This window comes from Calliphora vicina, chromosome 5 (genome assembly GCF_958450345.1).
Source record: "Calliphora vicina chromosome 5, idCalVici1.1, whole genome shotgun sequence".
Classification (NCBI taxonomy): Eukaryota; Metazoa; Arthropoda; class Insecta; order Diptera; family Calliphoridae; genus Calliphora; species Calliphora vicina.
Genome location: NC_088784.1, coordinates 59,018,113 through 59,031,682, shown reverse-complemented (window position 1 = coordinate 59,031,682; position 13,570 = coordinate 59,018,113). Strand labels below are relative to the sequence as shown.

General features: G+C 27.8%; 1 long non-coding RNA gene across 1 annotated transcript in view; it reads right to left on the bottom strand.

Annotated features, from left to right (window-relative positions):
* LOC135959759 (uncharacterized) overlaps positions 1–10,726 on the bottom strand; it is a 115,486-nt gene extending 104,760 nt beyond the window's left edge. Inside the window, exon 1 of the long non-coding RNA XR_010576556.1 lies at positions 10,701–10,726. This is a non-coding gene — a long non-coding RNA (uncharacterized LOC135959759). The remainder of the gene's footprint in view (positions 1–10,700) is intronic.
* Between the last annotated feature and the right edge of the window lie 2,844 nt (positions 10,727–13,570).

Genomic DNA, 13,570 nt, shown 5'->3' with positions numbered 1-13,570 from the left:
AAATTTATAAACAATTCAGAAAGTGATTCTGATTCGATCGTGGACTTTAAGGTGGGTGTATACTAATATTTTTAGACATTACGTTACAAACATCAGCACAAACTCATTATACCCTCTCTACTATGGTGATGTAGGGTATAACAAATTCAAATTATTTGGATTTCCTATTAACCCAATAACTATATAACATCTACATAAAAAAGCCAATATATCAACAATCTACAGTTGTAACAAGATTTTTTCCCATATTTTTCTAATCGGATCAGAAACTGAAAATTCGCATGATTTGTCCTATTTGTCTAATTATAACTTTAACAGTTTTTGACCAATTTCTGGTTTTTATGTCTCATTAGAACGACAATTACGTACACATTTCTATTCTTTTAAATAAAATTCCAAAAGTAACTTTCTAATGGCAAAATTTTTTCAAAAACTGAAAAAAATGCATTTTTTCCCCATGTAAATGCATCTCAAAATTTCAGAGGGCATGCGGCATGTCTTAACCCCAACCGATTTACCTAAAATTTTTTCAGGATGATTTTTTTACTAATGTTCACCAAACTGGGTGGTGAGAATGGCCAAAATCCAACTTTCATTTATTAAGGGCCACCCTAACAAGATGATTATTATACACAATCTTAAAAACTCTTAAAATTTGTTAAAATTTAAGAAAAAAACATTTCATAATTTTAAAAAATTATCACAAAATGGTACTACTATTTTAAATTTTACATTTTTCCCCTTAAATCGTTCGCTATAATTTATATATTTTTTTATTATGCAAAAATCAAAAAATTTCCACCGCGTTGCACCTCCTTCAAGGTAAATGTTAATCAAAAACATGATACATTTTATTTTTATACACATGTATTGTTTGTTAAATTATTATGTTAAAATTTGATTTTAATTTCTGCTTTAGAAATCGTGTTAATTTAATTAACAAAAAACATATAATGCCAAAATCGCTTTATTAAGAGCACATATGTTGTGTTTACAATAAAAACTAATTAAAAACATATTAAATGAAACACTAAATACTACTAGTACAAATCATGAAAACTAATATACTATACTACATATAGTTATACATAAAACAATACATATTAAATCATTTTGAATTTAGTATTCAAAACAACACATAACATATAAAGTAACATAACAACACTTACAGTATTAGATCTTGTAAATATAAAATGTATTTGCAATGATGCTAAAAAAAATACTAAATAAATGGATTGCTAATCCATTCATTTAAGGGATATGTTAGGAATCCCATACAAAATACTGTAGATACTGTTCTAAAATATCAAGAAGACACAGTATGTCAAATGGCAAAAAAAATGTCTTAAATTTGTATGTAAAATGTATCGAATGCCCTTGCATTCTTATAAAACTAATAAGTTTTTGTACTTTAAATGGAATTGCTAAACATAATTTAATTTAAGCATTTTAAAGCTTAAACATAAAACGTTGCCATATCAGGTAGCAAGCACTGTTTAACAAGTTTAAACAAAAACTTAAAAATAAAAAACTGTTTCGTATTGTATGAATAATAGACCTCACCTTAACCAACAACCACTAATCCAGGTGTCAGTTTAACAACGACTCTATTAACAAGAATTTTGCCTTTGTTTTTATTTTTATTTTATTACATTGCACTGTTAAATGAATAAATAAATTGTTGTATTCTACCATTTTTTTCTTTCTTATAATATGTTTGCAAAAAATAAAAATAAAAGAGTATTCCATTACGTTCAAGTATTTTCTTTTATTTATCTGTCTACTTTTTTTTTGTTTTCTTCTAACAACATTGTTGTAAATACCAAAATGCAACTTCATACATATGTATGTATGTATGATTGTATTAAATATATCTGTATATAAGCAATAGACACAACAATAACATCTACTTATCAAATCTAATAAAGAATACAAAATACCCGTATCTGGTTACAGAACAAGATCTCGGTAGCCAGCCATTAAAAAATAAAAAAAAATATTGCAGCAGAAGCAGACAAGCCCAGTTCCAGTGTTAATAAAACAACCAGAACAGAAAACATTTATTAGCTGAAGAATCTATTATTCTACCACTTAATTATCTAAGATTGTACATAAGTACAAACATACATTCGGACTAACTGACAGACAGACAGACTTATATCAACAAACAAGCTACAGCAATTAACTATACAGCTTTTTGAACATGTTATTAAGCTACTTGTTTTTCGAATTTGTTTGAATAATTTATCGTTGAAAAAGTGCTAGAATCTATTTATTTTGGCTAATGATTAAAAACAAAAATATTTTAATTAATAAACAAAAAGTATATTATGAAATTGAATATAGCTTAACCGCTCACTGTGGGAGAATTATAAATAAATTGAAAATAAAACATCGCGGGACTATTGAAGAGGCACGGTAGTGTAAATGTTTTGATTTAAAACAAATTTTACATTTGTTATTAAAAATACCTAAATTCCATAATTTTTTTTTTTAAATTCAGAAAATAGGAATCTTTACTATAATTATTAGAGTTGGTTTGTTGCTGAACGAACAAGTTCAATTGAACAATTCATTCAAATGAACATTCTGAAGTTGTTCAGACTTCTTGTTCTTTATTAACTTTATTTTTTATTTGACATTACTGTAGATGTTTGAAACTACATACATTTTGAAAATGGTTTTAAGTTGTTTGAATTTTATTTAGTTTCCATCATTATTAAAAATCCAGCTAATAACACTAGTTTACAACATTTTTGTTCATGGTGTGAAACATATTCGAGTTGGGGAAAAATATTGAAAAATCTCCAGGACATATCGTTTTTGAGATATTGTTAGTTATGACCTTCTCCCAAACAGAAAAAACAGATTCGTGGTAACAACCGAATTTGTTGCCAATCGAATGATTCTATCTTAGTGATCGATTTTTACAGTTGTGGCTAACAAATTTTCAAATAGCTCTCTATTGCAACAAATTCGGTTCCTACTACGAATCTGTTTTCTCTGTGCATCTTTCTGGAAACACATGGATTCCATCTTTTGGGGCCAAGAACGAATCAAGCCAATATTGGATACTCTGTTCCAAAGTAAAGCGTATCCCAGAGATAGCATTCTGCATCAATAGAAACAAATTGCAGTTGGACGTGGCAAAGTCTAGACTCAATGGCGGGCAGTGTTGCCAATTTAGCCCTTTTTGGGCTAAATTTAGCCCTTTTCAATCTTGTTTAGCCACAAAACAAATAATTTAGCCTTTAGCCTTTTTGTTAGCCTTTTATATTTTCATTTAGCCATATATATTTACTCCAATGAAAATTATCAGCCCAATCATGAATAAAAAATTCCGTGGGAGTTTGTTCCCCGGTAGTTTTTTAACATTGAATTTGAATAGAAAAATGAGAAAAGGGAAAAAACTCACGCGGAATTTTTATTCATAATTGGGCTGTATATATTTACTCTAATGATCTGAAATTTTTGCTGTTGAAAATTAGTAAAATCAGTTCAAAAAAATTGGTAGGGATATTATGACAAAAATTAACTGAAAATGTTGAACCAGTAAACAATTTAAGCACATACAAATTGTTGGACCTTCCATACATTAAAAAAATGACATAACTAATATAGAGAAAATGGACGTTATTTGAATAAAAATTGTTAATAAATATGTTAATGTTTTACGCGCGGGTCCGTTTATAAAATCATATATGGGGTTAAAGAGAATACTTTTAACTTTATCTGGGCGATGTATTGACGTAAATATAGTACTTCAACAAATATTTTATAACACATGCCATGTAGTATACCATTTTCAAAGACTACAATCCAACCAATTTAGAAAGAAAAATTCAGTTCATTATCGATAATAATTTAGCAATGATCATTTTTATCTGATCAAATATAGAAAATTAACTTTTTTACAAATTTAAATTAAATATTTATGTATACATATTTTGGCTACCTTTTGATATGTTTACTACCTTTTGATATGTTTACTAACTAATGGCAAAATTTATGTTTTTGCCAATGAAATCAATTCTGTCCGGCGACGTGTATAATTTTTAGAATATTTTTTTCTGCTTACATGAGAGGCATATTTGCCATATATTCAATTATCAAAATATTCTCCATCGAAGTTATCACAAAGGATTACTTTATACATAATTTATCTTTCATATAAAAAAATTTGTCTAGGAGCATTTTGCAGGCCAGGTGATAAATACGAGGCTTTAAAAACATCGGCATATGATATACGTGTGGCCCCATATTACGCTATTTTAAAGTTAATGATCAACATAGAGGAATAAATATTCTTATTTTCTTGCATTTGAACGTGTGTTATATTCATACATTTTTGTTTGTCTATTCGGCATAGCCAAATGTAACATTCAAAGTTGTTGTGTGTGTCAAATGTATGTATTTTTTTAATTAAAAATGTTAGCCCTTTTTTAGCAACCTTTTAGCCCTTTTTTAGCCTTTTTTTAAGTATTTAGCCCTTTTTGTTCACCATGAATTGGCAACACTGATGGCGGGTGAAGCAAAATTTCCCAACCACTTCATTCTAAATAGTTTTTAACAGCTACTGCAACATGTTGCCGATCGTTGTCATGATCGAATATTACGGTTTCATGTCTGGCCGTATATTTGGGTGTTTTTCGGCCAATGCTCGCTTCAAACGAATCAGTTGAGTTCGATACAGGTTCCATGTAATGGTCTGGTCATATTTCAGCAGCTCATAATAGATAGGACTTTTGGTCCCACCAATTACAGAGCATTAACTTAGCGCTATGGATATTTGGCTGGATGGCCGGGCTCACATATGATCTCTTACGCTTCGAGTTATCGTATTGGATCCATTTTTCATCTGAGGTAATGATTCGGTGCAAAAATGATTTTATTTTTAAAGCGTTCAAGCATCATTTCGGACATGCAAAATCATCTTTCAAGGTCTTTCAGTTTTAATTCATATGGTACCCAATTTCCCTGCTTTTGGAAGAATTTTGCTGCTCACAAACGTTTTAAAATTGCTGCTTGAGTAAGCTCTTGTTGAGTTTTATTTGGGCATTTTTCGGCCAATGCTCGCTTTAAACGAATCAGTTGAGTTCGATACAGGTTCCATGTAATGTTCTGGTATGATTTCAGCAGCTCATAATATATAGGACTCTTTTGGTCCCACCATATACAGAGCATTAACTTAGCGCCATGGATATTTGGCTGGATGGCCGGGCTCACATATGAGCTCTTACGCTTCGAGTTATCGGTGCAAAAATGATTTTATTTTTAAAGCATTCAAAACTTCTCGCATTTGACGATTCGTTGGTAAAAAATTCGACATTTTTGAAACAAACAAAAATTTGTAGCTTACACTATAATTTTCAACTACTAAGTAATAATAAATGATGACATATAAGTTATTGAAAACAAAAGATGCGATATCTATTGTAAAACCCGCATTTATAAGTAATAACATTAAAATTGGAACAAAACAAAAATAAAAACGAACAGTGTTAATTCAGTCTTTACAAATTCAACTGTAGTCTCATATATAGTCTCAAAATACTATATAATTACGCTCAAATCTGGCACATGTAAATATGTCTCTTCTAAGCTACTGGTCCGGTTGCAAAATTACCCAGAAAAAACTTTAGCGGAATTCACTATTAAGTGCGAATGGTCTAGCATCATTGCAAATGCAAAATTTTACCGTAATCCAATAACAAAATACACACAAAAACCTTTACAATTTTGCATTTACACTTTCGCAATACCATAAGCATCAAACACTGAACTCCACTTTTATTTACCTAGTAATATTGGAGCAACGTGATAACTACTTATTATTCGAGATTTGAGAGAATGCATTTGTCCTGTTTATAAATGTACTTATGAGTTATTTATGAAAAAAGTTTTATTAATTTTTTAAATAAATTTTTGTCCAGGTTTTTCTTTATATTAAATTTTATTTAAATTTTAAAAACAACTAACAGTTGCAAACATTCTAGAATTCTAAAACAAATTAACTTGTTTCAAATGACAACCAAAATTAGCTTTAACATCAATTATATAAAACTTCATTAAATATTTATTAATTTGCCTTTAGCCGCCCGCCCCACCTCTTCATTATTATGAAAATTAATTACAAATTCAAACAATTTACACCCACTAGAAGAAGCTAAATAAACGTTTTTATTTTGTGTGTGTGGGGAAGCCGGTATTTTTTTAAAAATTTCTCAACATTTCTAAACTTTCACATTAAGCGAATATTTTGCAACTGTTTTGCTACCATTTTTAGCGATACTCACACAAAAAGAATAATATTTGATTTTTTGTCCATGATTTGTTTTAGCAAAGAAAAAAAAATAAAACAAAAATCTAGCAAAGTCCAGAAATCCAAACTTCTAACTGTTTTTATGTGCAAAAAGCTCTACAATATGTTTAGCATTTTGTATGTCTGTCTGGCCGTTTGGTTGTCATGTATGTTTTGTGTATATTTTATATTTAAGCATAACAATATTTACTGTTCTATAGAAAATTATTTAAACAAAAAAAAACTAAATAAATAAATTGTGTTTAAATATCGGTGAACTGCCTACGCAAAACCACTCATTTTACATTTGCCTCATAAATAAACACAAGAACAACAAAAAATGTAATAATAAAAATAAAAAATAAGTAAAGTAAATTTTAAATAACAACAAAATACAAGAGATCTTTAAAATACGAGTCTCTATTTACCAATAAATATTGTAAATAAACCCAGCTTCTATAAATAAATATCAAGTACTTAAAACATACTTCAATACATCTACTTTACGATCCCCGTTTGCCGATCGAAATATTACACCCTGAGCTTGTGATATTGGCTTTAGTAAATTTTTACGCTATTACGCTAGAGTAACAACAGCAACCACCACCACCAGCACATTTTAAAGGCGCAATAAATCTCTTAAGCGTGGGCAAGTCAACGTACGCCAAACGTCAACAATTTTTATAAGATTTTTTTTTATTTTTGTTTGTTTTTTTTTTTGAAACTGAATCAGTTAGTTTTGTATTAAATATATGGAAAAAACGAGTACAATTTTGTTTGTTTTTTATTTTTAATTCACTTTCAGATTTAGTTTGAAAATATTTTGAGATTTTATTTTTGTTTGATGATAAACAAACAAACAATTGCAATTTTTTAAATACATTTTATTAAATATGCGTGTGTGTTAAATGTATTTTATTTCTTGCTAAATGCCCTACATGTAGTAGATTTAAATTATCATTGCATTCATTTAAAACATACTTAATATTTATAACCAACTAACTAATTTCGAAAATTTTAAAATCAGCAGAATAACAAAGAAGTTAAGACACATACAGCATAGTTTCCTTTCTTAATTGAGGTGTATAGAAGTAATGGCTTTTTAGAATTAAATTGAGATATGAAGAAAGTTTGAACCAAATTGATATGGAGTTTTTCCGTCAAATACGATAAGAAATTTGGTGATGGCTGTGTTTGTTTTAACCAAATAGACATTTCTACTTTTGAGATAGTTTGATTAGGTTTAAACTTAACTTATAGATATTGAAGTTTAAGCCTAATTGAAATTAAAAGTAACACAGTTTTGAAACACTTAACAAAAATTAATTAGCAAAAATAGTTTGCAAATTCTTCAAACTAGAAAGAAAAAGTATGAAAATTGACGTTGTTGTCTTTGTAGTAGTTTTTGACCATTGATTTATATTGTTTAAAATTATATTTTTTTATCTTAAAGCGATAACAAGATTTAGAAAATACTTATGAACGTCAAATTGATTTTCGGAAGCAGACGTATCCTCAAGAAGTAAAATAGTAGGAATTAATGAAAATTACATAGTTACACAGTTAAGTTAATTGAACCCGGTTAAAAGTTATCGATTGTGAATTATTATAAAATTCTATATATTTTATTTGATATCGAATAAGGGAATCCCAAAAATAATAAAACTCTCATATTCTAACAGACATTTCATCGAATACGAATGCAGATGTCGCGGGACTAGTTTGTTTAAGTCGGATAAACATACAGTCAGATAAACATATCCTAAGAGAATTGTCTTAGAGAAGTACTTCGCTTAGAGAAATCAGAAATCCAAGAAAAGCAATAAACAAATAAATACATACCTACATATTCATTAAACATTTATTTCAGTGTGATAGTAAACAAATCTAAAAAGCACCTATTCATATGAATGCTCATTAGGTTGGCTCTATTATTGGACATTTTTGATTTTCTGTACTCCCAAGGTCTAAAATGTGAAAACTTACTCCAAATATTCAATATGTGTTAAAAACTTACTGCAGTATCTAAACTAGTGTTTATAATTCGGTTAACCTAAAAACCAGTTTTTCTTCAAAATGTCTGTTTTTTGCGAACCGATTAAATTGAAATGTTGTTTTTCGGTTAACCGGTTTATACACTCCGTTTACCGGTTTTCAAAATTTGTGACTAAAACCAATAAATCTCATGTTTTGATGAATTTTTTATAGTCATTTTATACAAATTATATCAAACATTTGTTCTGCTGATATACATTTTCAGAAATATTACAGGAGTGACAAAAAACGTTCTGAAAACCTTGATTGCTATGATTTATAATGAAAAATAACAGTTAAGAAGAGGGTTTGCATCTTATAGGTCCTTTTTTAGGACATGGTTTATTTTCTGTTTCATTTCAGAAAGTCGAGAATATAATAAATATCAAAATTATCAAATACATTTAAAAAAAATATTATTTACATTTTTTTGTTGAAATTTAATGAATTATATATTTAGTAACATATTCCATTTGACTGGGAAATTAATTTTGACATTTTTACAAAATAAAATGGACTTAGGACTTTTGCATATTTATAGATATTAAATATTTACCATTCTTGACTTCTGAAAAAACATATTGTCGGCAAACCGTTTTTTCGAAGTCAGTTAACCGAAAAACCGGTTTTCTAAAAAGGCAAATTTTTGGTTAACCTACAAACCGGTGTCAGTTTATTATAAACAGTAATCTAAACCCAACAAATTTTTCAAAAGTTCCAAAACTATGTTTTCTTATATAAATAGATGCTTGCTTATACTATTCAAAAACATTCAAAAAAAAAAACTATAAAATTATTTATTTTAAACCAATAATTTAAAAATGTTGTCACAAAAATCCGTCCTCACGCTAACCCATAATTGGAACAACCCTTATTTGTATTTGTAATCCTGAAAATCGGCCCAATACCATTTCGTTATCTTTAAATTAGAAATTCCAAATATTGAAAAATTTTACTTTTGACCATCATGATTTAAGGATTAATGTTTTCCAATTTTAGTAAAACTTTCAGAATATATTTAGAATTATCTGGACTAAAATATTCTGAATAGGTTTTACTTAAAATTCATAACAGTAAGGAAATAGAGCTCATGTCGACCTCTGCCAACTTCCTAATGTATCATCTTCATTTTCGTATGATTAAATTGTGTATTTATAATTCGTCATCATTCGCTAAGGTGGAAAAACCCGTAATTTAATTCCATCAATCAAAAAGCTCAAAATTAACAAAACAACTATGTTCAAAATTGAAATCAAATAAACCAAACTGTATTATAAGTAAATGATGATTTCCTTTATTTTGTTAAACAAAATTAATAGTGTTATTTTAAGTAAATAAAATAATTAACTTGAGTCATCAAACCAAACTTAAAAGTTTTTTCTTATGTTCTTTGTTAATATGGCAATTTAAAGAAATTTATTAAACAATTCTGTTTAATAGTTATTAATTGCAATTAAATACCATTATCATTTCATTTTTAATTTATTTTATTAAGTAATCGCAACGTTTAACAAAGTTTTAAAGACAGTGTTAATTTGTTTTAAATGAAATTGCCTTAAACTGATAATAAGAAGTCAGAAAAACACATTAAATTTAAATTAAAAGAAATTTCTACTTTCACTACAATTTAAGAACTTATTTGGTTAAGTTTTTTTTTTCTTTTAAATTATTTTTAGTTAAAAAAAAAATCTACCTACATACTGAGTACTTGTTTATGTTCACAAACAATTTAAATTATTTATGTTTTTTTTTTTAATTCGTTTATAAACAAAAATTTCCAGTCCTAATTTGTTACCGTTTGTCTGTCTGTTTGTTGTTTACTAAATATTCCACAGCAATACAAACAAATTAAAATTAGGTCTTGTTGCCATATTTGAGATTGAGTTATATTGTAAACAGTTAAATATTTACACTGTGGCTTATATGTGGTCAGACTTTTTGAATAGTCAAATATTTTGAATATGTTTATAGCGAGTACAATATTAATTAAGATTAAATATCACGAATTGGTAAACTTAATAACTACAATTTTTTTCAAGTAATGATGCTTTATAAATTACAAATATATTTTAGGTTTTTTTAGAAAATATGTTTGGAAATTAAATTTTTCCGAAAATATTTTTATTTGAAACCTAAATTCAACAAATTTTTCAATATTTATAAAAATCCTAACCACCACAAATTTTGTTGACATAATTCTTATTCACACTGTCAAAGTTTATTTGCATATGAAAGTTAAACTAAAATCTACTTAGCACTTGCTTATAATATTTCGAATATGGTTCAATGTGTTATTTTTGGCCATTAATCCAAATTGTATTATAAATTGACACACTTATGTAAATTACAGACAATAAAAACTTACCCCAGTGAAAAACGAGTAATCAAGCTGAAAATAAATTAAATTAAATAAAAACGTATTAATAACTGTTTGTCAAAATATTATAATATATTAAAGTACATATTTAAGATATCTGTACCGCAATTCTGTAACTTTTTATACTTTCCTACCGATGTCGTTAAGTAACGAAAATTATCGGTTGCTTTCACGAATTAAATATTCACTATTTGAAGTTAACGATATCTCTCGGTAATACATTTTAACGTCGAATATAGTTAAAAATATAAATGTCAATATTTTTAAAATTTAAAAATCATAAAAATATTTACTATGTTTTCGTGTTTGCAGATAAATACGTAGTCGTGTGAATAAATAATCGCATTTATATATAAAAATCAATCATCAGCTCACCCAAATATGTTCGCGAAACCTACTGAAAACAAAAGAACAAGAGTTTTTTTCTAAAAATAAAAGTAACCCAGTGTAATACATATGTCTATGCCACCACAAGTGATTATTGATTTAGAATTTAGATATGTGTTGTTATAGGGACAGTCGACAAATTCCAACGAATTTCCTTCTTAGAATACGGTCTTGTATAGGTTTATACCGAATATAGGGATAAACATTATATACTCTAGAAATGTGTTAATTATGGATATTATGCCCCAAATAAAAGTTGCTCTTAAAAATCGAATACTATTTTCTAAAATTAATTGGTCAATTCACAAGTTCTCTTATCATGTCATATTATCCTAATATTTCACAGTGGTTTGTATTGCTTTTAAAAATATATATAATTGGTCAATTCACAAGGTCTCATAATGTCCCAATATTTCAAATGGTTTTTATTGCTTTTCAAGCAAACAATTTCCTAAAATAATACTACTATGTATGCTATGTTTATTGTGTTATCGTAACCAACCAGAAGAGACCTGCGCCGAATGCCTAAGAGTCGGTTAAGCCGAGCCGCCGAGACGAGATATGTTAGGAAATTATGACAATATGACTGATAAGAGACCTTGCGAATTGACCAAATATATGTCCAAATTTATATTAAAAAGATAACTGAAGTATGTTAACACAAAATAGTTGACCAATCGTACTTTCTAAAAACAACTTATTTCGAATATTTATGTTACAAAACTAACTCCTAAACAATTATCGTTATGGCTTAACTAGAACATTTTATTTGTCGTTAACCAACCGACAAATTTCGTTATCTACCGACTATTTTTAACGAAAATAATCGGTACAATTTAATTCGGAATATCTCTTACCGATAAATATTGTTAACTAACGAATTTTGATTACATAACGACAAAATTTTGTCGTTAAAAAGTTACAGAATTGCGGTACAGAACCAAAACAGTTTTTATTCAGTTATTCTTATTTATGATTTATGATTTAATGAAACACTTAAACTATGCACAGTGGGAAATAAATCTGATATTTCTAACTGGCTCTTCCGCTTAACACGAAATTGCACATGGACGTAGCAGTGCCTCCTGAGAGGGCAGCACTGTATGATTTCCAATAATGATATCTCAGACATATACAAATGTTATACGCTAGCCTATTGTTTATGTTTCGTCTGATACCGAATATATTCTTTATGGAAAAAAATATTATTTTTGGTTTTTAACTCATTAAATCCACATTGGTCCGAGTCTGATAAAAGGCTTACATTGTACATTCAGAGCACACATAAAATGGGTTAAATTTGAAATGTTTAACCCCCTTATTCATAATCAATTTTTAAATTTATTACAGGTTTATAAAACAGAATTTCCATACAAAATTTGTTTTATAAACCTGTAATAAAATTAAAAATTGATTATGAATATGGCCTTTAATCAGTAATAATCCCCGTAAAAATTATTTTATTTACATACATTTGTAAAACTGTGGTCGTATTGAAAAACTAGGTAACTCCATTTTTTGAAAACACGAGAAAAACACATTTAACATTTTAAACATATTTCACTACTTATTTAATATGAATTAATGTTACTATGCAAATTCGTTAAACAATACATAATTTTAAACAATGTTTAAGATTTCTGGTTTCATTGATCACATATTTGGACATTAAAACCGAAAATCGAAGTGAGTTATCTTGTTTTTTTTTCTAAAAATGGAGTTAACTAGTTTTTTCAAAAAAAAAATTTTTTAAATTTTTTTATATTTTACGTAATTAAAGCCACATTAGGAAAAAACATTAACTACTTGACTCGGCTCGATAATTAGCCCGTTTTTTTCGAAAAAATAGAATTACCCAGTGTTTTTAAAAAATATTTTTTCCTTTTGCTATTATATACATATCAAAAATAAACCGAGTTTTTTTTCTTTATTTAGGTTCAAAATTTGGACCCGAATTTGCTTTATTTCGCTCTTTCTCTCTTAATTTTCTAACGTTTTTTAAGAAACTCTAGAGTTACCATGTTTTTAAAAAAAAGCATGGAGTTAGCTAGTTTTTATATGAAAAAAACTTTTCAATGAGAAACTATATCAATATTTTGATCTGACAGAGTGATAGTAAATGCAAGGCACTTTCTGTTTTTGGTGTTATCTCTATTTTCTCAAAATGTGGAGTTACCTAGTTTTTCCATACGACCACAGAAATATTTATTTTCCAAGACTTTCCACTAAAATTTTGCTAACATTCTAACTTTTAGTTATAATTAGGCTCGAACAATCGACTTTTTGTCTGAGAGAATTCTTATTGTAAGAATTTTCTGGAACTGTATGGGGATAATTTTTGTGGAAGATCTTAACCCTCTATCTCTACTCTTTAGGGGTCAATTTGACACCTTTTTTCGAGAAAATCAAAAAAAAAAAACTTTAAAAAAGGACGTTTAAGGATTAAAATATTCAACGAAAATGTTTGCCGG